The sequence below is a fragment of the Macrobrachium nipponense genome, chromosome 8 (genome assembly GCF_015104395.2).
Source record: "Macrobrachium nipponense isolate FS-2020 chromosome 8, ASM1510439v2, whole genome shotgun sequence".
NCBI classification, from domain to species: Eukaryota; Metazoa; Arthropoda; class Malacostraca; order Decapoda; family Palaemonidae; genus Macrobrachium; species Macrobrachium nipponense.
The window spans coordinates 68,233,099-68,257,197 of NC_087203.1; the positions used below are offsets into that span (position 1 = coordinate 68,233,099).

A 24,099-nucleotide genomic window follows, 5' to 3' on the forward strand; every position below is an offset into this window, starting at 1 on the left:
CCCCATCTCATCAAGGAGTTGGGATCAAGGGGAAAAGAGACTTATGAGAGATTTCTGCTGAAGACAAGGGAAGCTATAAGAGGGAGATTAAACCATTGGAGGACAACCAAAAAGTACCACAACTGCCCTTCACCGTCTCCACCATATAACATACTGGTCCCAAGTCTCTCCATGCATGTTAGGAGGTTGCAACTGTCCATATCTCAGAACCTGAATCTGCACTTATCCCCGAGGTATAAAATACGACTACCAATAGATAATCCCTTTTCGCCTTAAACTGAGCTGCATAATCAGACAGGAAGCGAAAGTGTTCTCACTTCTTCCAAACCGAGAGAGTATAAGCATGAGCACATTACCCTGCAGCATCAGAAATGAGTTACTTGTTTTAGTTACTTGTTTCCTCACTAAAAACTCTCGCTGAGTTGGCGTCTCCACCTCTCTAAGAAGTCGCAGAGACGAGACAACGTAGATAAAAGGTAGTAACTCAAGTTAGACTGAAAATCCATCAGCATGTCTGTCAGTCTCGAGTTCATTTCCCCAAAGGATAGAGAAAGAAAGCAAACCTCCTACTAAAGACGGTTAAAGGGCCAATAAGCGTTGTACAGCAATGGCGGCCTTCGGCACTCTGTGACTTTAAAAGACACAAGACGACAAGCCAAGGCAGACACAAAGGGAGATTGTGTGTCCGAGGACGAGAAAAGTTATGAAATGCTCTCTAATTGGAGAAAGCATTGGTTCTCTTCTCCAATATTTAGAGGGTGCCAAAATACGCATAGGCAATTAAGATATATTCTCTATGTGGCCTCTATCATCAACAAAATGAGGATACAGCAAGGCATAATGTGGCAACAAACGCCGACCGGCACAAACGATTTCCTCCAACTCCATTCAAACTCTTCTTCCGTCAGCGGGCGACGGGAGGAGACAGCCGCTGACAAGAGGTAAAGACGGACGGGAGGAGACAGCCGCTGACAAGAGGTAAACAAAAGAGCTTAAAGGATTTCTTTTTCTTCGCAACACTTGGCAACAAAAAGCGGCACTTATCAATAAGAGGTGGCAGCAGTTGAGTGCTGTATTGAAACCACCACGACTCAATGAGAGGAAGACAGTTTAAGCGACTCGGGACTCTGCCAAGTCCACACTCCGCACGAGTCAACGTCCCCAGCAGGGTTCCCAGATGTATCAGACCAAATTATTGTACCAAATCTCTTCCAATTATCGTATCTTGATTAATAATTGTTTATCGTACAGAGGGTCAAATTATCGTACTCGTACGATAATCTGGGAACCCTGGTCCGCAGTCCCCATGAGTTGACAGAGGGAGAGAGAGAACAAGGCGCCAAAAGTGGGAGGTGGTGGGAGAGGAGTTACAACGACGCTCCCACCTTGTCCGAAAGCGATCGCACATACTTGAAAGCATTCCTATATGAAACTAAGTTAGAGATCTTTGAAGCTAGAATATCTAACTCGGCGAGAACTTTAGATACTAGACAGTGTAGACTTGAAAGAGAAACAATAATCGAGGCAGTAGTAAGAGATTTGTGAATAGCCAAAGAGGAAGCACGCAAAGAACGAACACAAGCATTACGAATAAAAAGGAATATCTCGATAAAATGTCTATATTATATATTATTAAGCCTATGCATGCTAACACCTCAAACTAGGTGTTGAAAGACAACAGAATGCGCCTACGGAGAGAGCATTAACACTTACTGAAACGGTCCTTATGTGAACTCTTTAATGGTCCTAGGCAATCGCTTTAGTGGTCCTTTGGCGAATGCTTTAAACGAGCTTCAGACCATGAAAGGGGCGAAGTAGGTATTGGAGGGCACAGAATCCAATCGTCACGAGAACCGACCCGGTTCCCTGGCAGCGGACGTTTCCTACTGTTGCAGGACAGTCCTAGGCTCAGGCTACGTACAGACAAAGGCACCAACACCTTACTTCTAACAGGGAATGTGAAAATGAGAGCACACTGGAGGGATTCAGAACGTTCCCATCACAAACTCAGTTCAAATTGTATTAGAACTAAAAACAGGTTAATGTTCTAACTTCTCATTACGCTTTTCCGGAACTGAATGGGGAGCAGAAGGCGGAGCTACAATGGAAGTCAATACTAGCCTACTAAAATGCCTAGTCTTGAGTAGGGATAGCCTGACATATTCAGGCATAAATTTCTATTCTTATCTAGTAGTTCCAAGATCACACTCTGTACCCCGGCCAGTACAAAGGAATGTTGATCAACTTTCAATTCACCATCCTGGTTACACCAAAACATTCCTACATAGCCTGATGTTATTGGTTTTGCTTCCGGTGGAAGATATCCTAGGAAAATGAAATTACAATACCGTAAACAGGTGTAATAAAGGCCAAACTTCATAAAATACCTACAATTGCCTAGCCACAATGGCGGCAAGGAGAATTCTGACAAGAGCTAAAACATTCAAAACACACCTGGTGGAGAACAGGTAAACTTGACAGTCATCCAGGCAGGCATTCGATTTTTTTTGTTTGAATGCCGACTCGCCTAATTGGCAGGGTGATATAGCTAAATTTAACAGTAGGTAAGATTCATCTCAAATAAATTATATTAACAATGATACCTTCACCGAGTTGAGGACCCGATTAACAAGACTAACCTGCGTCGGAGGTGGAGCCACAGGCATTCCAATAAGTTCAGATAGTTTGTTCTCTAGGCCCCTGACTCTGTTTTCTTGTTTTAGGAACACTGCTTTAAACTTCTTTGCTTCTGACTGCAATTAATCTATTTTCTTCCGAAGACCATCGTTAATTTTGCAAACCTGAAAAATTCAATGAATGAAGAACTTACACATATTCAAGGAATTTCATTCTCAGTTTAGATTTCAAGCAACTGAATTATTAACATTCTTAACTCTAACAGGACTGGCCAGAATAATTTGTTCCTGATGAAATAAGTTAAGATCTTATTTTATATTTTGCAACTCCTTGATAGTTTAACGATTAAATTAAGTGAAAATGTTAAAGATTTTCACAAAATTTCTTTCAAAGATTTCTTTCAATGACTGATGTACTATGTTGCTCACTTGAAGTTGTACAATCACTGAAGATATTTTTGAATTCTAACCATTCAAAGACAGGATAATATCACTTCAATATGGAGTCCTTTTTAGGAATGATAACATTCCTTCAATATATAGAGTTAGTTTTTTGAATGAGCAACAGCACAATTCCACATTTAACAGTTGATTTGATCTGTTTTACCATTGTCAGATTCATTATTCCACAATTCCTGCCATTTACTAAAGATGGGTTTAAGAGATAATAACAAATCTTTGCCAAATCTTTGAACTCCTCTTTGTAATAGCAGCTTTGACTGCCTTAATCACATATTTCCTTTACCGCCTGGAAGAGCTAGGACCGATCATATTTCGATATCTAATACTCCCTTCATGTAATTTGTGGAATAAAAACTTTAACTACTAAACACAAGGATTTTTAAGACAAAAATTCTGAAGGGCTTCTATGTACTTCCCGAGTCACTGAAAATGACAAATTCCTATGGTGCCGTGTTATAATAATTTAATATACAGACAATTCTGCTGTGAAACAGATACAAAGGCAAACTATTAATTCTGGGATAAACATAACAAAATAGCAAACTCTGTGACTTTCTCTAATGCCTCTGAAGATACTGCAGTAGCCTTGCCCTCCTCTTCTGATTTCACTTTCCCTGTAGGAGGCATCTTGTCAAGAATATTGGTCTTCTTTTTGGTTACCGTGAGGTTCAACCTTCTGCGTTGCTTGAATGCCATCTAAAAATGGAAAATGCTACCTATAATACATATCAAATAGTTTTCTCACAATATTCACAACCTTTGGATAAAATACAGGTAGCTGCGATGAACTATTATTCCTTAATGATACTTACAGATCTGAATATATGGTTCATGAGCATTTTCTGAAAGACTTCCACATAGAGTATGTTACAGATAACTAAGCACAAACAAGGTAGACAAATTATGAACATAAAGAGAGGTAATTATTTAGATTAGATTATAAAATTTTTGGCACATAGCTAAGCGCCGGAGCCGAGGGGCCATTCAGCGCATATATATCTTTAAGAATAAAAGTCACTGTCGTACAAACAAACATACACACAACCGATTAACATACAAATCATTCATTCATAAAAACCAAACAAGAAACCTAAAACAATTAAGAGAAAATTACTATTCATAAAAAAGACCAATATTTTTTTTAAATGTCATAATTTGCTCTGCCTGAGCACCTTCACCTAAAATATCGCCAAGAGACTTATTTGCCAGCAAACAAGCTCTACGTTTGTTTTCAAAATGAGGGCACTCCACCAAAATATGCACCACAGTCAAATCCACATGACAAGTGCAACAGCGAGGAACCTGCCTATCCGCTCCACTCATCATTAGATACCCGTGAGTATATTTAGTGTGGCCAATGCGTAATCTAGCTAAAACTATCTCAGACCTTCTATCCATCCGGCTATGAGGCCAAGGATGAACAGAAGGCCTAATCGATTTCAATTTAAGATTATTATCTAAAGTAGACCAGTGGGCCTGCCACTGGTCTCTACAATAAAATCGAATGGTACTTTTAAAATCAGATACAAGGACGCCCATGTTGGAAATGTGCCTAAGCCTAGTTGCAGCCTTAGCAGCAGCATCGACTCGCTCATTCCCAACAATTCCAACATGGGACGGAGCCCAACAAAACCTAACAGAAAATCCTCTTCTATTAATTAAAAGATAAAACCAATCTTGTACTTCTTGCACTAAAGGGTGGCAAGAAACTAGGCTTTTTAGAGAAGATAAAACACTCAGAGAGTCGGTAAAAATGGTAAAAACCTTGTTAGTACAAGAACTATAAAAAATATATTTAAGAGCAGTCAAAACTGCCAGCAGTTCAGCTGTAAAAACAGAAGAATTAGAAGGAAGCTTCTTTTTAATGATATTACCACTAGTCACTACAGAGCAACCAACACCATCAGAACCCTTCGAGCCATCAGTATATATATGATGGGAATCACCATGTTCGGAAGCAGGGTCCAAGAAACTTACCCTCAACTGATCACCAGAACTGTTGCTCCTGCTGTTCCTAATTGGGCAGATTTCTAGGCATGGTCTATTCCAAGGAGGAAACTTGGAGGGCGAAATTTCACCTCCCTGGCAGAGCTTGCTAGTCGGACCTCAAGCGGCTTTGGCAGTCTCGGTCTATTTGGGGCTCTGTCAGTTGGTTCTCTAACATACTTATAATTAGGGTTTAGCTTTGATGTAAGTACTCTTGATATGACTCTCAAGCCTAATTCCTCCCTACGGATAAATAGTGGGGGAAAACCTGACTCAACATATAGGCTTTCTACTGGAGAAGTTCTATAGGCTCCCGTACAAATACATAAAGCCATATTATGGACAACATCTAATTTCTGCAGTGTTGTCTTGCATGCACAACCATAAACTTGACAACCATAATCAATTTTGCTTAGGCATAACACCTGGTACATCCTCAAAAGGGTAATTCGATCTGCCCCCCAATTAAAATTAGATACAACTTTAAGAATATTAAGACGAAGCTTCACGTTACATACAACTTCATTAACATGTTGAGTAAAAGTTAATTTCTTATCAAATATAACACCTAGATACTTAATGCTATCTTCATAAGGTAAAATCGAATCATTTAAAAACAGCGTAGGGATCTCTTCCACTCTTCTTAAACGGCAAAATCGTATAGCTTTGGTTTTTTTCTGGTGAAATTTGAAACCTTTAGCACTGGCCCATGATGTTGAAGCATTAATAGCAGTCTGGATCTTTTGACAAGCTTCGACAGCTGTAGACTTGCTACAGATTATTGCATAATCATCAGCAAAGGCCAGACCATGCACCCCGACAGGAACTTGTTCTAGTAGGCCGTTGACAGCTACATTAAAGTGTGTTGGACTAAGGACGCTTCCCTGAGGTAACCCTTCTTCTTGAGGGTAAGAAGAAGAAATGTAAGAGCCCACTCTTACTTTCAGGTAACGTTCTGACAAAAAATCTTTAAGACAATAAAACAAATTACCCACAATTCCCCACTCAACAAGTTGCAAAAGGATACCCCCTCGCCAGGTAGTGTCGTAGGCTTTTTCTAGGTCAAAGAACACTGCAACAGTCTGGTTTTGCACAGCAAAAGCATTCTGTATCGCCCGAGTAAGGAACATCAAAGGGTCAGAAGTACTTCTATTTTTCCTAAAGCCAAACTGCCGATTAGATAAAAGATTCTTTGAATCCAAATACCACACAAGTCGAGCATTGACCATCCTCTCATAAATCTTGCTAACACAACTAGTTTGAGCTATTGGGCTATAGTTCTTAGGAAGGAAGGAATCTTTAAAAGGTTTTAAAACAGGTACAATAATCGATATCTTCCAAGACTCTGGTGAAGTTCCTGAAAGCCAAAAACTGTTTAAAATGTCTAAAAGAAATTGTTTTGTACTTCTAGGCAAATTAAAAATCATTGAGTACAGTATATCATCTTCCCCAGGAGATGTTGGGGAAGATAACGAGATTGCATGCTCTAATTCTTTCATGGTGAAAGGGAGATTATACGACTCTGAATTTAAACTAACAGCAGGAACAACCGTGGTACCATCCCTAATATTCCTGAATGCAGGAGAGTAATGTAGGGCACTAGATATATTGGAGAAATGCCTACCAAAGGTTTCTGCAACTTCTCCAGAATCAGATATGAAGAAGCCATCAATTTTCAAAATAGGCAAGGGAGATGGAGAAAATTTCCCTTGCAGCTTTCGGATTCTGTTCTAGACAAACGACATAGGGGAATCATATTTTAATTCACTTATATATCTGATAAACGATTCCCTCTTTGCTTGCTTAAATGTTTTCTTTTGCTTAGCAAGAGCTCTTTTATAGATAATTTTATTTACCAAGCAAGGATATCTACGATATCTCTTGTAACAAATTCTTGTTATCTTTCGGCTCAAGGCGCATGCATCACTCAAAGGTACTAGAGGACGACGAGGCTTACCAGAAGTTCGAGGAATAGACAGCATGGCACCACACAGCAATATACTGATTAAATACTCATAAGTGGATGTTGGGCTCTGAAAATCTTTTATATCTAGATCAACATCAGTAGATTTTTTGAATAATCCCCAGTCAGCCTCCCCTACCTTCCATTTTGGTAAACATGGAGATGGAATATTTTTCATAAACTTTAAGTGAATGGGCCAATGATCACTGCCATGATCATTCTGGTCTACTACCCACTGGTAATCTAACCTCAAGGACGAAGAGTAGATAGTGAGGTCAATGGCTGAGTCAGTATTATGAAAAACATCATGTCTTGTAGGGGAACCATCATTCATCAAAGTGATGTCATTTAAGTCAAGCAGCTGTTCTATTATTAAACCCCACTGGTCGCAGTTTGGCTCTCCCCAGAGGGTGTGCTTGGCATTAAAATCCCCCATCAAAATGAAGGGTTTAGGAAGCTGGTCTATCAATGTCTGAAGATCATTTAATTCTAGCTGACGAGGATTACCCTGCGCATCCTGTAATCTACTTTCTAATGATGGATCCAGGTAAAGAACAAATAGTGATCCATTTATACTGCACAAGCCTGCAACACAGTGTTCAATTGAACAACCCTATGATTAACAGACTTGCGGACTATGATGCCTGTGCCTCCCTGAGCACGTACACCTATCAGGGGTGGAGACCTATGGAATGAATAATTAAAACCCAAGTTGGGAGTATGCTCTCCCAACTTTGTCTCCTGAAGACACATTGCAGATAGATCATGATCCCTAAACAGAACCCGAACTTGCTCTCTATTTGGTATAAAGCCACGGATGTTCCACTGCATGAGAGCCATTATTTAGAGGAAGGCATCTTAAAATTCCCTACTAATTTACGAATCTGTGTCCTGGTGAGAGAGATCTTTTCAGTTTTACCAGTACTATTTGACCTAGATCTAGGTGTTACAGATCTTTTAGAAGATGGGCTTTCACTTGCCCTTTCAGTTTTACTTTTGTTTTTTCTATGATTGCTGAGTGACCGTGAATGAGGCGAAGAGGGAGAAAGGGCCCTCTTCTGACGAATAAAGAGGGCCTCTATCTCCTCACTGTCATCTCCACGGTGCACTGTAATGTCAAGATCAGGTGAGGGCTCAGTGTCAGGCAATGTCCCTGACAGAGAGAAGTCGTCAACATATTGAGACCTGGCTTGAACCCTTGAACCAACAGGGTCCCCTGGCTTGACCAGAGTCTCTGCAACATGGGAAACCCCAACAGGGGGGGCATGAGAAGCCCCACCAGGGGAGGCATGGGAAGCCCCACCAGGGGGGGCTCGGGAGGCCCCACCAGGGGGGGCCCGGGAGGCCCCACCAGGGGGGCCCCACCAGGGGGGGCACGGGAGGCCCCACCAGGGGGGGCAAGGGGTACCCCACTAGAGGGGGTGTGGAAAGCCCCACCAGAAGGGGCAGGGGCACCAGAAGGGGCACCAGAAGCAGCAGTATTCAATTGTTGTGCCTTCAAGGCATCCGAATAGGTTTTCCTGCCCAACAGCTTCTTGGCCTGTCCCACACTGATGTGTTCGTAAAGAGATTTTAGTAATGCATCTTGTTCTTTCTTGAATGCACTACATTTCTTATTACGGGCTCGATTTTCACCCTTACAGTTTACGCAAATTACTAGTCCAGAACATTCCTCGTGCTCAGGCTGGCCACACGATTCACAGAGTTTATTTCTGGTGCAAACGTTAGAGGAGTGTCCAAAACCAAAACATTTAAAGCACTGGAGCACTCTCGGTCTATAAGGACGAACTTTCATGATTTAACTATCAAGAATAATTTCAGATGGCAGAGAAGAACTTTTAAATGTTAAAATAAGCATCGATGAGCGGGGCACTTTAAAAACCTTCCAAACCACATCCGGACACATTTCCAAAATTTCCTCCTCATCCATTTCATGTAGATCTTCATTAAATATAACACCCTTCGCATAACTAAAATTATAGTGAGGTTTTACCTCTTTTATCATACCCTCAGGATCAAGCTTCAAATTTAGGAGCATTATCGATTGAATATCTGTCTTCACATGAACTAAGAAACTATTACGCCCAAAGCGAGTTAATTCAGGGCTCCCAACATTGCCGATCTTCTGGCTTACCAACCTCTTCACTTTGAAGAGGTTGCCTCTCTCACCATGTGTTGTAATAATTAACCACTTAGCTGGGTCTGGTGATCTGGAGGTTTTAGTTATTTTACTAGTATCTTTAGTTTCATTAGGTGGTCTATAAATCTCAAGATACCTAGGGACCTCTTTTGCCTCTGCGAGTCCAACACTCAATGAATCTGATCTGAACTCTCTGTAGGCTCTGTGGGCTTCAGATTCGTTATTGAAAAATACCCAAAATTCAAAAAACCCATAATTTTTGCCAAGTCTATTCCTTACTTCTTTTACTTTACCAAATTTACAAAATTCATTAAATACAGTTTCATAATTCCAGTCTAAAGGGACTGGTTTCACATATAAAATGTTTGTAACAAGGAGGTCCTTTGAAAAAGGCTCCAAAGTCACAATGGAGGAATTACCAGAATTTTCCTTGTCCTTATCCTTGCCCAAGTCGTCAACAGAAGGTTTTAGTGTCTCCATAAGACATACAATTGATGATTCGTCCAGGTAGCCCCCCACCCACCATGGAGCCACATTTAGAGGACAGTGTTATCCCATACAGGGTTGCCCTAGGGGTACCACCCAGATATACACCCCACCCTCAGTGCTTAAGGCGTCATGATGTCCGTCGAGATCAGACCCAGCACTAAGAGCAGGGTTTCACATCTAAACTTTCCCCTCACTCGACCACGTTAGGTACTTGAGTTCTACGGGTGAGGTGCCATGCCAACCATCCTCACCCTCCATCAAATCTAATGAACAAGTCCAAATCATGTCCAAAACCAATCCAAAAGTCATCAACAAAAAATCCGTACCTTATAGGGGGAGGAAGCAGAAGGATGAAAAGTTTTGGTAAAAGGAAAAGGGCAGACTCATTTAGTTGGATCAACAGCTGGGCACCAAGGTCCAGCGAGAAAGCAGTTCCCACCAGGCATCAGGGCCCAGCTGCCGAACCCTAAGCCCCCCATCCTCGGCAAAGCTTTAGCATCTGGGGGGAGAGAGGTAATTATTGACACTTCTTCAAACTACATGATACTACTCTGAGAACGTAAACCTTTGGCTACATAATATCAATAGCTTCTGAATACCCAAAGGGATAGCTTCCCTATGGCATCAAGGATGGATTTTTTCCCCTTTTTGGTTTGTTTTCTTTTTTATGTCTCTCTTGCATAACATAAAAGTACTCTTGTTCCAATGTAAAAAAAAAAAAAAAAAAAAAAAAAAAAATGTGCAAAAGTTAAACCAACACTACACCAATAAAAAGAAATAATTCAAATGATCAACTGATTCATCTCCAACAATAAAATGCCTTCTGGTATAAGGCTCCTCTGAATTACACGTGCATAAAGGATTACCTTAAGCGATATTAAGATAGGATCTCTTCAATCTCCATCCAACCATTCCTCCGCCTTCAATGCTGGTATATCTCCAGGAGTGTCTGGATATAAATCTTCTTGGAATAACTCAACTGAAAACAAGAGTACCAGTTGCCTTATCAAGATTTTAAAGGACAGGTTACAACAACCAAAAATATGTATAAAAATTAATTAATGAACCCAGATTTCAATATGGCCTCCCCGACATAAAACATTGTACATTCAAAGTAAATAACTGCAAGTTTTCTGTGTTGATATTTCATATAACTTCTATGGGAAACTAGGAATGCCTATTTCTTGTATTTAAAAAAATTTAAATCTTAGTTTTAATATAGTGTTAGTGATTTAAAAAAATTTAAATCTTAGTTTTAATATAGTGTAGTAGTATATCTAAAAGTAGCACCAACCTAAGAGTTTTATTGTAATTAAGAATATCCAAAGTAGAAAGTCTCTGCTACTACACAGCTTTATTCTTAAGACCTACCTACTATTGCAAATGGTTTGATATATTCAAAGAAACTTTCCAAAAATCCTCACTCCTGACTTTGCTGGCCTCTTAAAAATTTAAAAATCCAACTAAACTCTGTGTGTAACCCTCCACTAGAAAAATATGATCAAATATTAATGGTAATTTTAAAAACTTACCTGGCAGTTCATTTACTCATTTTGTGGGATTTTTTTTCCATTAACTGCTAAAGGAAAACAACAAAGAAATAACTACTGTGATGGTCTACACAAGCAATAGTGTACATTGAAAGAATTCATCCTTCCATGATATTACTACACCAATATTTACACTATGGCCATTAACACCATCAACCATATCTAAATGTATTTTTCAAATCACATACTCAAAAAATCTTTATATAACAACTCACAACAATAAAATATTCATCTCCTATAATTAAGTTACAGGAGCACAATGTACTTTGACAAAAATGTTATGCATATTTTCCGTTTCAAGAACACAATTGAATGGGAAGGTGTTTTATCACAATTTTTATAAACATGCAAGAAATGGAGTACAATAGCAGCACTAAACCTTTTATGATACTGTGTCAAAACCTACAGAATTATTTTTCACAACAGAATTAATATACAACTGATGGCCATTTCAGTAAATTTGTAATGTTTTACCTTCCTAGTATAAAATAAGAAATTACCAAACTATTCCTATGACATATGATGAAAGTTGTACAAAAACACTACAGATGGTCCTTAAAGCTGAACCTTACAGTATATGAATATTGAAAAAAAAGCAATGTAAAATGAGCAACTTCCCTTATAGAAGTTGGTCTACACAACATGCACTGTTAGGTAAAACTATTAGAAATGAAAAAATAAACACTACAGAGGATGGAAGATTATAAAACTTTGAAAGAATACAGTAACTATTAAGTGACTTTTAATGTGCACATTAAAGAGAAATTGCCAACGGCTAATAAAAATCAAAACATTTAACAAATGGAAAATGAGGTGGATATGATAGCCTGACATGCTGCCTTGTCTTAGCCCACACTAGGCTGCTGCACTAGAAGGGAAAACAGCATATCTCTACAAATGAGACTCAAAAAATCAAACCAACTAAAAAATTTTTCTCTCATACTTACGTGTGCATGCCTTTCCAATGATGCAGAAGCAAAGAAAAATTAATTTTTCACAAAAAAACTTAAGAGGCTTTCTAAAAGTCATAATTTTAACATTTCCCATAACTTTTAATGGCTAGAGAATGAAAATTAACAAGTGCTCAACTATGTCTCATTGCTACATTTATGTCCACACCTTATTCTTATCATACTTTGAAACTTAAAAGTAGACATCCGAGATTTTTGTGTTATTATACAGCAGTTTAACAACACCCCACTGTCACACATTTCTCAATTCTCATAGGGCTTGCCCCCCACAGAGTTTGTTCTTAAAAGACAGGTGAAAATAGGGATTAGGTCAAGATATAGAAGCTGGACAGCTAGGAAGGAAGAATGAATGAACGAATAAGATCATTGACTCCGAACGAAACCATTTGGGCAACCAATTTGGGGAAAATACACACACATCCACACATAAAAAATTCTTAAAATTCCATTTCATTTATTTTACTACAGGTAGTGCAAAGCCACTACATAAACACTAAACTAAACAACGGCAAAGCTAAATTATTATTAATATTATAAAAATGGTTTAACCAGACCACTGAGCTGACTTTCAGCTCTCATAGGGCTGGCCCGAAGCATTAAATAAAATATAAGGTCTAGGTCAAGGGCCAGGAACTGGGACCAAATAGGTCATGCAGTATAACAAACATTAAATTAAAATTAAATAAAAAAAAACTGCACAGAGGCAGAGGCATTCATACTAGAACACAAACAGGCAATAAATACATTTATGCACATATCCACACATACATATTAAAAACCCAAAGCTAAAAACTACACACATACATAAAAGTGAAATACCCAAATTTCTTTAAAAGCACCAACTTATTTTAAAAAGTCAATAACACACTCATAATCATACTGTGCTTCTTCACCCAATATCTTTGCCAAACTGTAATTACCACCTCTATCTCTTTTGTCTTTAAAGTGCTGCTCTCTCAGTTCCCGATGACTAGGACATTCAAATAGCAAATGCTTAATAGTCATCGGGACAAGGCAGTCGTCACAGTAAGGTTGGTATTATTAGTATCATTATTATTATTATTATTGTTTGTTTAAGCAGCCATTTCCAACTAAGTCCAATCGGCTGCTTTATGCAGATAAAATCTGTTAAAAATACCATTTTAAATAAACATATTTTTAGTAATTTAGTTTAAAAAAAAAATAGATAAAACATTACTGTACACATTAAAACAAATTTGTATGAATAAAATTATTAATATATATTTTAATAGATCTGCATCTAATAAAATTATGAATACGGTATATGTTTTAATAGATCTGTATCTGTTAAGAATTTAAAAATCTTGCAAACATTTGAGCAATCATCTCCTAGAATGTCCTGCATTTTAGGAGATGATCCAAAGTATTTGTCTAATATGAGAATACTTAGAGCATTCAATTAAAATATGTTTCACAGTTATTCTGGTTTGACAGGTATCACATTCTGGAGGAGGGTGATTAGACATAAAGCCATGGGTTAACCTTGTGTGCCCATTACGCAGCCTGCACAAAGCAACCCCATGGTTTCTCTGTGTCTGTACAGAATTCTTAAAAGGAATTATTGTGGTCTTTATCCCTCTTCAGTTTGTTATTTTCAAGTGATAACCATTGGTCTCCCCAGATTTTATCTAAAATAAATTTAAAATATTTTTTAGAGTCCTTATAATGTTTTGTACATTTTATTTCTATCATTTAATGTAGTTTCCTTTGCATTTATATCAGCAATTTCATTGCCTTCAATTCCAACATGGCCTGGTGTCCAGCACAAGGATATCTTGATATTTCATATGCTTAAAAAATGAATATTTTCTTTATTGCTCTAATAGCAGGGTGATGATGATTAAAAGAATCTATTACTTGAATAGCAATTTTTGAATCACTATATATAGTGTAATGTTTGCTGGGAGTTTTAGGGATCTTATACAAAGAGCCAGTGAAATTCCTGCCAATTCAGTGGAATATAGGGAGCTATAAATAGGCGTTCTTCCATAATAGTATTTTTCGTCAGTAATAACTGCGAACCCTACAGCAGCATCAGTTTTTGAGCCATCTGTATAAATGGAGATAGTATTTGCACGGATTTCTTGGTGTTCCAAAAAAATTTGTTTGACAGCGTAACTTGGAATTTCATCTTTTTTTAATTCGAATAACTAATGGCATACATGAAGCTTATTCGAATTTTAATGGTGGAATATTAGTATATTTCTCTATGTATATTTTCAGTCGTATAACAAATGGATAAAATGATCATGGTCCAATTCTTTTTGGAATGATGGTATTATTTATAATTCTACTCAATTTTGATGGGTATCTTAATGTCCGTGAATAGAAGTTTAAACTATATTCAACCCTTCTTTGATCAAGTGAACACAGACCTGTTTCACTATACAGAGAAATAGCAGGTGTAGATTTAAATGCACCCGTAGCATATTTCAAACCAGCATTGTGAAGAGGATCTAATTTTTACAATGTACTGCATATAGATTAGATTAGATTATAAAATTTTTGGCACATAGCCAAGCGCCGGAGACTAGGGGCCATTCAGCGCATATATATCTTTAGAATAAAAAAAGTCACTGTCACACAAACAAACATACACACAACCGATCTAACATACAAATCATTCATTCATAAAAACCAAACAAGAAACCTAAAACAATTAAAAGAAAATTACAATTCGTAAAAAAGACCAATATTTTTTTTAAATGTCATAATTTGCTCTGCCTGAGCACCTTCACCTAAAATATCGCCAAGAGACTTATTTGCCAGCAAACAAGCTCTACGTTTGTTTTCAAAATGAGGGCACTCCACCAAAATATGCACCACAGTCAAATCCACATGACAGGTGGAACAGCGAGGAACCTGCCTATCTGCTCCACTCGTCATTAGATACCCGTGAGTATATTTAGTGTGGCCAATATGTAATCTAGCTAAAACTATCTCAGACCTTCTATCCACCCGGCTATGAGGCCAAGGATGAACAGAAGGCCTAATCGACTTTAATTTGAGATTATTATCTAAAGTAGACCAGTGGGCCTGCCACTGGTCTCTACAATAAAATTGAATGGTACTTTTAAAATCGGAAACAGGGACACCCATGTTAGAAATGTGCCTAAGCCTAGTTGCAGCCTTAGCAGCAGCGTCGGCTCGCTCATTCCCAACAATTCCAACATGGGACGGAGCCCAACAAAACCTCACAGAAAATCCTCTTCTATTAATTAAAAGATAAAACCAATCTTGTACTTCTTGCACTAAAGGGTTGCAAGAGACTAGGCTTTTAAGAGAAGATAAAACACATAAAGAGTCGGTAAAAATGGTAAAAACCTTGTTAGTACAAGAACTATAAAAAATATATTTAAGAGCAGTCAAAACTGCCAGCTGTTCAGCTGAAAAAACAGAGGAATTAGATGGAAGCTTCTTTTTAAATAATATTATCACTAATCACTACAAAGCAACCAACACCATCAGAACCCTTCGAACCATCAGTATATATATGATGAGAATCACCATGTTCAAAAGCATGGTCCAAGAAACTTGCCCTCAACTGATCACCAGAACTGTTGCTCCTGCTGTCCCTAATTGGGCAGATTTCTAAGTGTGGCCTATTCCAAGGAGGAAATTTTGAGGGCAAAATTTCAGCTACTGCAGGGGGTAGTAATCCCACCTCCCTGGCAGAGCTTGCTAGTCGAACTTCAAGCGGCTTTGGCAGTCTAGGTCTATTTGGGGCTCTATCAGTTGGTTCTCTAACATACTTATAATTAGGGTTTAGCTTTGATGTAAGTACTCTTGATATGACTCTCAAGCCTAATTCCTCCCTACGGATAAATAGTGGGGGAAAACCTGACTCAATATATAGGCTTTCTACTGGAGAAGTTCTATAGGCTCCCGTACAAATACGTAAAGCCAAATTATGGACAACATCTAATTTCTGCAGTGTTGTCTTGCATGCACAACCATAAACTTGACAACCATAATTTTGCTTAGGCATAAAATCTGGTACATCCTCAAAAGGGTGATTCGATCTGCCCCCCAATTAAAATTAGACACAACTTTAAGAATGTTAAGACGAAGCTTCACGTTACATATATTGTGAATATGGATGCAAAGTCAGGTAGTTTAGCTGTATATGCTGTATCACCAAGGATAACTGCACAGCCAACACCACTATCTGACTTTGATCCATCCGTATATATTTTTGTCACATTAATATGGACAGTTTCGTGCTCCAAGAATTTTCCCCTAATCTCTTCCTCAGGACAGTCTTTTTTTGTTAAATGCTTTTTTGCACATGGATGCTTCTGGAATAAGCCATGGAGGATACACAGGATGTTTTACTTCCATGACTTTCTGGGATTTAAGATGATTACCCGTAACATCTTCATTTAGTCTAACTTGGGATGGTCTAGAGGGTCTTATACCAGAAAAGACCCGTGAGTCTGCTTCCCTCAGCACCTGGAAGGAGGGATTTTTGGGAGCACTTTTAATTCTAGCCATGTACCTTAATCCTAGTTCTTGCCTTCTCAGATCAAGGCGAAGTTGGTTAGTATCAACATATATGCTTTCAACAGGCAAAGTTCTAAAAGCCCCTGAGCATATTCTCAGCCCCATATTGTGTACAATGTCTAGTTCCTTCAGCCTGGTTTGACAAGCTGAGGAATAAATCTGACAGCCATAGTCTAGCTTGGATCTACACGAGTCATATAGTCTCAGCAGGGATTTTTTATCAGCTCCCCAACTAAATCCAGAAACAACCTTTAAAATATTCAGAGATTGTTTAAGGGGGGCCGGCCGGAACCCTTATAGTATATGGGGGTATAGGGCGAAAAATGCAAAGTCATGAAAAAATTCATGGAGCTTCATATGGCAATTGAGAATACGTATACGAAATATTTCGTCAAAATTCCTCTTACTTTCGTAGTTACAGGGTAATTAGTAAACATAACTCAATAAGCCTAAAACATTCATCCGTACAAGAAAATGCAATATTTCTTCTGTTATCGTCAATTTCGATAATTATTGTCAAAGAAATTGTGAGAAATGGCATCTCTAGTGATTCCGTGAATCACAGAGGGGACTTGGGGAGTATCCCATGATTCAGTGTGAGCACATACTTAAAGTAGTCTACACGTTCAAATTTCTTCTCTGACATCGAATTTCTTCTCTGACATTCGCTTGCTTTTACATGTGTTTATCTATGTTTCGGCAAGAAATTCATCATGCCAATGAGTTAAAGACAAGAAAAACATCTCACTAACATAAAGACGAAGAAAATTCGCTCTAATATGATTACAGAATATCATAATATATGCGATATTAGCGCAGTTAGTGAAGAGAGAGAGATGGAGGGTTGCGTAGTAAGTAAACAGCCCCCGTCTTGCCTGAAGCACACGTCACACTGTCCCCCAGGCTACAACTTTTGAGCAAAGGGATCTTAATTTATGATAAATAACATAGTTTTGGTTTATTAATACTAAAAAAGGAATATGAAATTCATAATAATCATGATTTATTAACATTGTCTTTATAAAAAGAGTATACAACTTCGAATTTCACCTCTTGACATTCTCTTGCATTTACGTTTGCTTATCTTTGTTTCGGCAAGAATTTCATCATGCCAAAACGGAAAATACTAGGAAAACATCTAGCTAACATACAGAAGAAGAAAATTCGCTGTAATAAGCAGATATATGAGCAAAGGGATCATCATATATGATTAAATTATGATAAACAAAATAGTTTTGGTTTATTAATACACAAAGAAATATACATTCATAATAATCATTGTTTATTAACATTGTCGTTATAAAAATACAAAGAAAAACTTTGAACGCCAGTATCTCAAAACTATAGTTATTGACCTTCAAAATCTATCTTCTCACTTAGTTTTAAAGCTATAACATTGGAATTTGGTATATAACTCAGAAAGATGTTATAGAACAATCAATTCAAGCCCTTTTTTCCAATTTTTGTGTTTTTTTTTTATTTTGTTTTCCTAATTTATAGGGTTTATTTTTTTACCATAATGAAAAATTCATATCTAGCAAAAAAATGACTTTTAGAAAAAAAACTCATTTGATTGGAGGTCTGCATCAGGTCTATATATGGTAGTAATCCCAGGTCTTAATATTAAATATCAAGGGAGGAGATAGAATTTAAAAAATAGTTATTTTCGGGATAAATCGCCCTGGCGTCACAAAACCGAAGGTGAGAGGCGAAAATCATTTGCGGTTTGGAGATGTCCCAAGTCACCTTTTTAAGTGGTATGAATATCAAAGTCATGTCCTTAAAGAATGGTATTAGCCGGCCAGCCCCCTTAACCTTAATCTTTAAGGCGTTTTATGTGTCTGGCCCATGTCAATTTCTGGTCAATGGTCATTCCCAAAAATTTCACTTTCATTTTCATAAGGAATGATAGACCCTTTTAAACCGAGTGTGGGAACCTCTTCCACACGCTGGCACCTAGTAAATCTTACAGAAACACTTTTAGAGGAGGAGAATTTAAAACCATTCTCATCAGCTCACTTTTTAATGGCATTAACAGACCTTTGCAGATGTTTATGTCGCGGGAGGATTTTTCCACACCACAACATTAAGATACGAGAATAAGAATACTATTTGTATACATATACACTTTTGTCAGTCTTCTTGCCTGGAGACACGGGTCGGAGAATGGTACTGTGTCATAGTTGACACGGTGGGTATGAAGACTGACGTTTACGCTGCCTGGAAAATAGGGTAGGCCTGTCCTACCTGCTATTACATAATATTCCTTGTGTGTATGGGTCTTACTACTGATGAGGCCAGGTGATGTCTTCCCACTGGGAGGTAATTGAAGTGTTGATTTCCATTTTAGGGGTATTGAAGAAAATTCCTGGTACTCAGCGTGTTTCTTTATTACTCAGTACATCATGCCAAATTTCTCCCAGGCCTAGTCTCCTGGACTTGATTAATTTACCTAGTCTTCAGAACTCCTGGACTAGATTTTTGGACTAGATCCCCTGGACTAGATCCCTGGAAATATTCATTTTATTTAATTTTATTTCCAGCAATCAATACAAGCGCAGTTAAAAACTACAACAAAAAAATAACTCTTTATATTGAGATTTCAAACAAAGAAAAATATATCAACTACAGATCATGGGAATTGCTTTTCCTTCATAACAGGATAAGTATCAAACATGGAATCAATTAATAAGTGTAAACCATTTGATACTCTACTCCACACAGTACTAAATACTTGTACACAATATATGTCAATGGGTAAGGTTACTTGAAAGATTTCTGAGTAAAACTTACTAAAATGAGGTAAAATCAGCATAAGGTGCCTTTTAACAGGATATAGTCTAGCCAAGGCTTCTTCAGAAATCGTTAAGGATAGCCTAGGCAAAGTTTACATGGCTGATTTTTGACTAGGTTACAATAGGCCACAAAGTTAGGTTAGTTTAATGAGGGTACAGGCTAAGTTCTATGTAATTAAGTTTCATGAATTTATAACATATAGCCTAACTATATTTATCAAAAATAGTCATAATTCCTCATTTAAACAGGATTAGTCTAGGGTAGGCCTTCTTAAATTACTGTATAGCCTAGTCTAAGATCATGCTCGGCAGTGGAAATTTCCATGAGAGGTAGGGGTAACCCCAAGATGCCCTGTAGGACGGCCATGTTGTGGTACCCTTTGGCACTGGTATTTGCAAAAACTGTATACAAATAAAACTCTTATAACTATTTTTTTAATGTTTTCAACCCTGTCAAACGCTAAGTTACAACTCAAACTAACACAGCAAAATTTCATGACAACTGATGAATGTGAAGTATCTTTCACGACAATGAAAATTTTCCTCGTTAAGGCATTGCAACATGTTTGACTGGGCAGGCAACTCTGCACTTGAATTCTCGTCTGCTACTGTTCTTCTATGATAGTGATCTGTTCTAACTAATGAACTAATGGTAATATTACAACTTTAAAAGCTTACCTCGCAAGGGATAGATAATCATTTGCATCATTAATTTGGTAAAATAGCCAAAATGAAGAATGGACCGGTTGACGTCCTAACACTCGAGAGCATTCGTGATTCTTACATGTGTCTTTTAGTGTTACCAAAAACCAGACGAAAGATTCAGGGCAGCGCTCCATACTCAAAGTGAAAGATAAACAAAACAAGGGACTGGCTACACTGCCACACTCGTCCACAACAGAAACGAAAACATTTCACAGTTCCAATCACTTACAATAGCAGTGTAAAGATATTAGAGGAGGATGATGAATCAATTCCTAAATAAATCACTAATAATTAAAGGAATATTTTTCCCATTACAAAGCTTTTCCCTCGGGGAAGAATTGATTCATGTCCACTCTAATATCAAGGACAACTTTTCCTAACGGAACCAAACAGCTCCTTAGATGGGTCTGCGACTGTGGAAAAACAGGTCTTGTACAGTAGAAACAAGCAACAATCTCAACTAGAGACTAAAGGGGCTCTTGCAACAACATAACACGAGGATATACTTGAGTACTAAATGGGGACACTACCCTATGGGTGTGCGTTCAATACAGCTTTCCTAATAGCTTTGTCTAGCCTAATACTGGGGTTAGATTGACTCCACTTACACAGGATGTCACATCACTCTGCAACAAAAGAGTTCTCCACATGTGAAGACAGAATTTACTCCTATTGAGGCGTCCTAATGATTATCAAACTCACCAGAGCTCTTGGCTAGAATCGACTCTAAACTTGAATCTCAAAGGGGTTTGGAAAGTGGTGTACTCTATCCTCTAAGATGTACCAAACCAGTACTACAAGAGCAAAACTGACAATTTCCTATAAGACAAGACCCATAAGACACAATTGCATTCCCAACCAGGGCACTATGTGAATTCTTGTACAAAATGTTTTACATTATACCTTTGTTCATTACTTCAACACTATAAAGTTTTCACATTTACATACTGACAAGGCATCATATCCTGTGCAGTATATTGCAAAGTCATCAACAAAAAGTGAGCATTTAACAGGTGATGATATTTGTTGGACTATACTGTTTATTGCCACTGAATAAAGTGTTACACTTAAAATGCTTCCTTGTGGAACACCCTCCTACTGCACAAAAGGTTGGGAGAGTGTGTTGCCCACTCTAACCTTAAAAAATCTCTGTTAAAAAGGAATATAAAAATTTGATCATTCTTCCACATATGCCCATCTTGTGCAATTGTTTTATGATGCCAATTCTCCAAGTAGAGTCATATGCTTTCTCAAGGTCAAAAAATACGCCAATAGTCTGACATCGTTTGGCAAATCCTTGCTGGATTTGATTGGTCAGCCTCAGCAAGGGATCAAGGGTGGAACAATTTTTCCTGAAACCAAATTGAAATGGAGATAGGTGCCAAACTAATCTGGTGTTTATAATTTTTTTCGTCAGCTTACACACACAGTTGGTAAGAGCTATTGGTCTATAGCTGGTGGCTTGGGAAGTGTCTTTAAGGGGGCCGGCCGGCTAATGCCCTTTTTTAAGGACAGGACTTTGATATTCATACCACTTAATAAGGTGACTTGGGACATCTCCAAACCGCATATGATTTTCGCCTCTGACCTTCGGTTTTGTGACGCCAGGGGGATTTATCCCGAAAATAACCATTTTTCAAATTCTATCTCCTCCCTTGATATTTAATATTAAGACCTGGGATTACTACCATATATAGACCTGATGTAGACCTCCAATCGAATGGAGAGTTTTTTTTTCTAAAAGTCATTTTTTTGCTAGATATGAATTTTTCCATATGGTCAAAAAATAAACCCTATAAATCAGGAGAAAAAAATTTATAAAAAAATACGAAACAAAAATTGGAAAAAAGGGCTCTATTTGATTGTTCTATAATGTCTTTCTGAGTTATATACCAAATTCCAATGTTATAGCTTTAAAACTAAGTGAGAAGATAGATTTTGAAGGTCAATAAGTATAGTTTTGAGATACGGGCGTTCAAAGTTTTCCTTCGTATTTCTATAAAGACAATATTAATAAATAATGATTATTATGAATGTATATTTGTTTTTTGTGTATTAATAAACCAAAACTATTTTATTTATCATAATTTAATCAGAAATGATGATCCCTTTGCTCATATATCGCAGCCTGGGGCACTGCTTGAGGCAAGATGGGGCACTCCTTCCTACGCAATTCTCTCTCTCCCCTTCACTAACTCTGCTTATTACAGCGAATTTTCTTCTTCTGTGTGTTAGCGAGATGTTTTCCTTGTATTTTCCTCTTTGGCATGATGAAATTCTTGCCCGAAACAAAGATAAACAAACGTAATTGCAAGAGAATGTCAAGAGGTGAAACTCGAAGGCGTACACTTTTTTTACAAAGACAATTTAATAAATCATGATTATTATGAATTTCATATTCCATTTTGGGTATTAAAAAACCAAAATTTTGTTATTTATCATAAATGAAGATCTCTTTGCTCAAAGATCGTAGCCTTAGGCACAGTGTGACGTGTGCTGTCAAGCAAGACGGGGGCGTTACTAAGCAACCCTCCCCTCTCTCTTCACTAACTACGCATATATTATGATATTCTGTAATAATACTTGAGCGATTTTTCTTCATCTGTATGTTAGCGAGATGTTTCCCTTGTCTTTTCCTCATTGGCATGATGAAATTCTTGCCGAAACATACATAAACATACGTGAAAGCAGGCGAATGTCAGACGTGAAATGGAACGTGTAGACTACTTGACGTCTGTGATCGCACTAAGTCAGGACTGGACTTGGTAGCTTGAGCCTGAAGTCTCCTTCTCGACTCGGGGAATGTCTACAGATGCCATTTCTCCCAATTTCTTTGACAATAATTATCAAAATTTACGATAATAGAAGAAATATTGCATTTTCTTGTACGGATCAATGTTTTAGGCTTATTGAGTTACGTTAACTAATTACCCTGTAACTACGAAAGTAAGAGGAATTTTGACGAAATATTTCGTATACGTATTCTCAATTGCCATATGAAGCTCCATGAATTTTTTCATGACTTTGCATTTTTCGCCCTATACCTCCATATATAGAGGTTCCGGCCGGCCCCCTTATTAGGCTATTTTATGGGAACAATTATGGATATTTTCCAGTCCTTGGGTAAAATTCCAGTTTCCCATAATTTGTTTATAATCTTGAGTATTGATTGATTGATTTAATAAAGATTATCTGGCATCACAACTGCTAATGGTTATTGACGCCACTACAATGGAAAATATAAAGCATATATAACAAAGGAAAATCCCCATGATAAAAAAAAAATTAATAATCGTAAAACCTATAAAATTACAAAATTAATAGTAAAAATTAAATTTTATTTAAAATACCAATGGCATTAATAAAATTAAATAGGGCGCTTTCAATAAAATCTGTCCCTAAAATCTTGGAAAGGGAAAAACCATCTTCAGTTCCCTTGTAACGTGGAGGAAAGTACCTCTCTCTCTCTCTCTCATCTGAAAGACTGGGGCACTCAACTATCAGGTGTCCGACTGTCAATGGTACCAAGCAGTCGTCACAATAAGGCTGATGATCCCCACTCATCAGAAAACCATGTGTCAGTTTTGTATGGCCTATTCTAAGCCGACAAAGTATTACTTCCCTTTGCCTATTCATTGATGAATACTTCCAAGGAAAGATGGTGGTAGCTATTTCTTTCATTTTTTGGTTTTCCAGCTCCCATGCAAATTTCCAGGAATCAAGGAATGCTGATTTAATGACTGGATACATATCATTTGTAGGGAGTGCACACCTAGCTATGTTACTTTGGTTGACAGCTGTTTTGGCAAGTGAGTCTGCTACTTCGTTTCCTGCCACACCGACATGTGCAGGGGACCAACAGAAAGATACTTTCCTAC

General features: G+C 37.8%; 1 long non-coding RNA gene across 2 annotated transcripts in view; it reads right to left on the reverse strand.

Moving 5' to 3' along the window:
- The window catches only part of LOC135222820 (uncharacterized), a 358,301-nt gene that overhangs the window by 318,992 nt on the left and 15,210 nt on the right, over positions 1 to 24,099 (reverse strand). Inside the window, exons 2-3 of one of the 2 annotated variants that reach the window (XR_010316354.1) lie at positions 10,543 to 10,655; positions 2,640 to 3,794 (exon numbers count right to left, since the gene is read on the reverse strand). This is a non-coding gene — a long non-coding RNA (uncharacterized LOC135222820). Of the gene's footprint in view, positions 1 to 2,639; positions 3,795 to 10,542; positions 10,896 to 24,099 lie in introns of those variants that run through there. The other variant, XR_010316353.1, reaches the window with a different exon arrangement.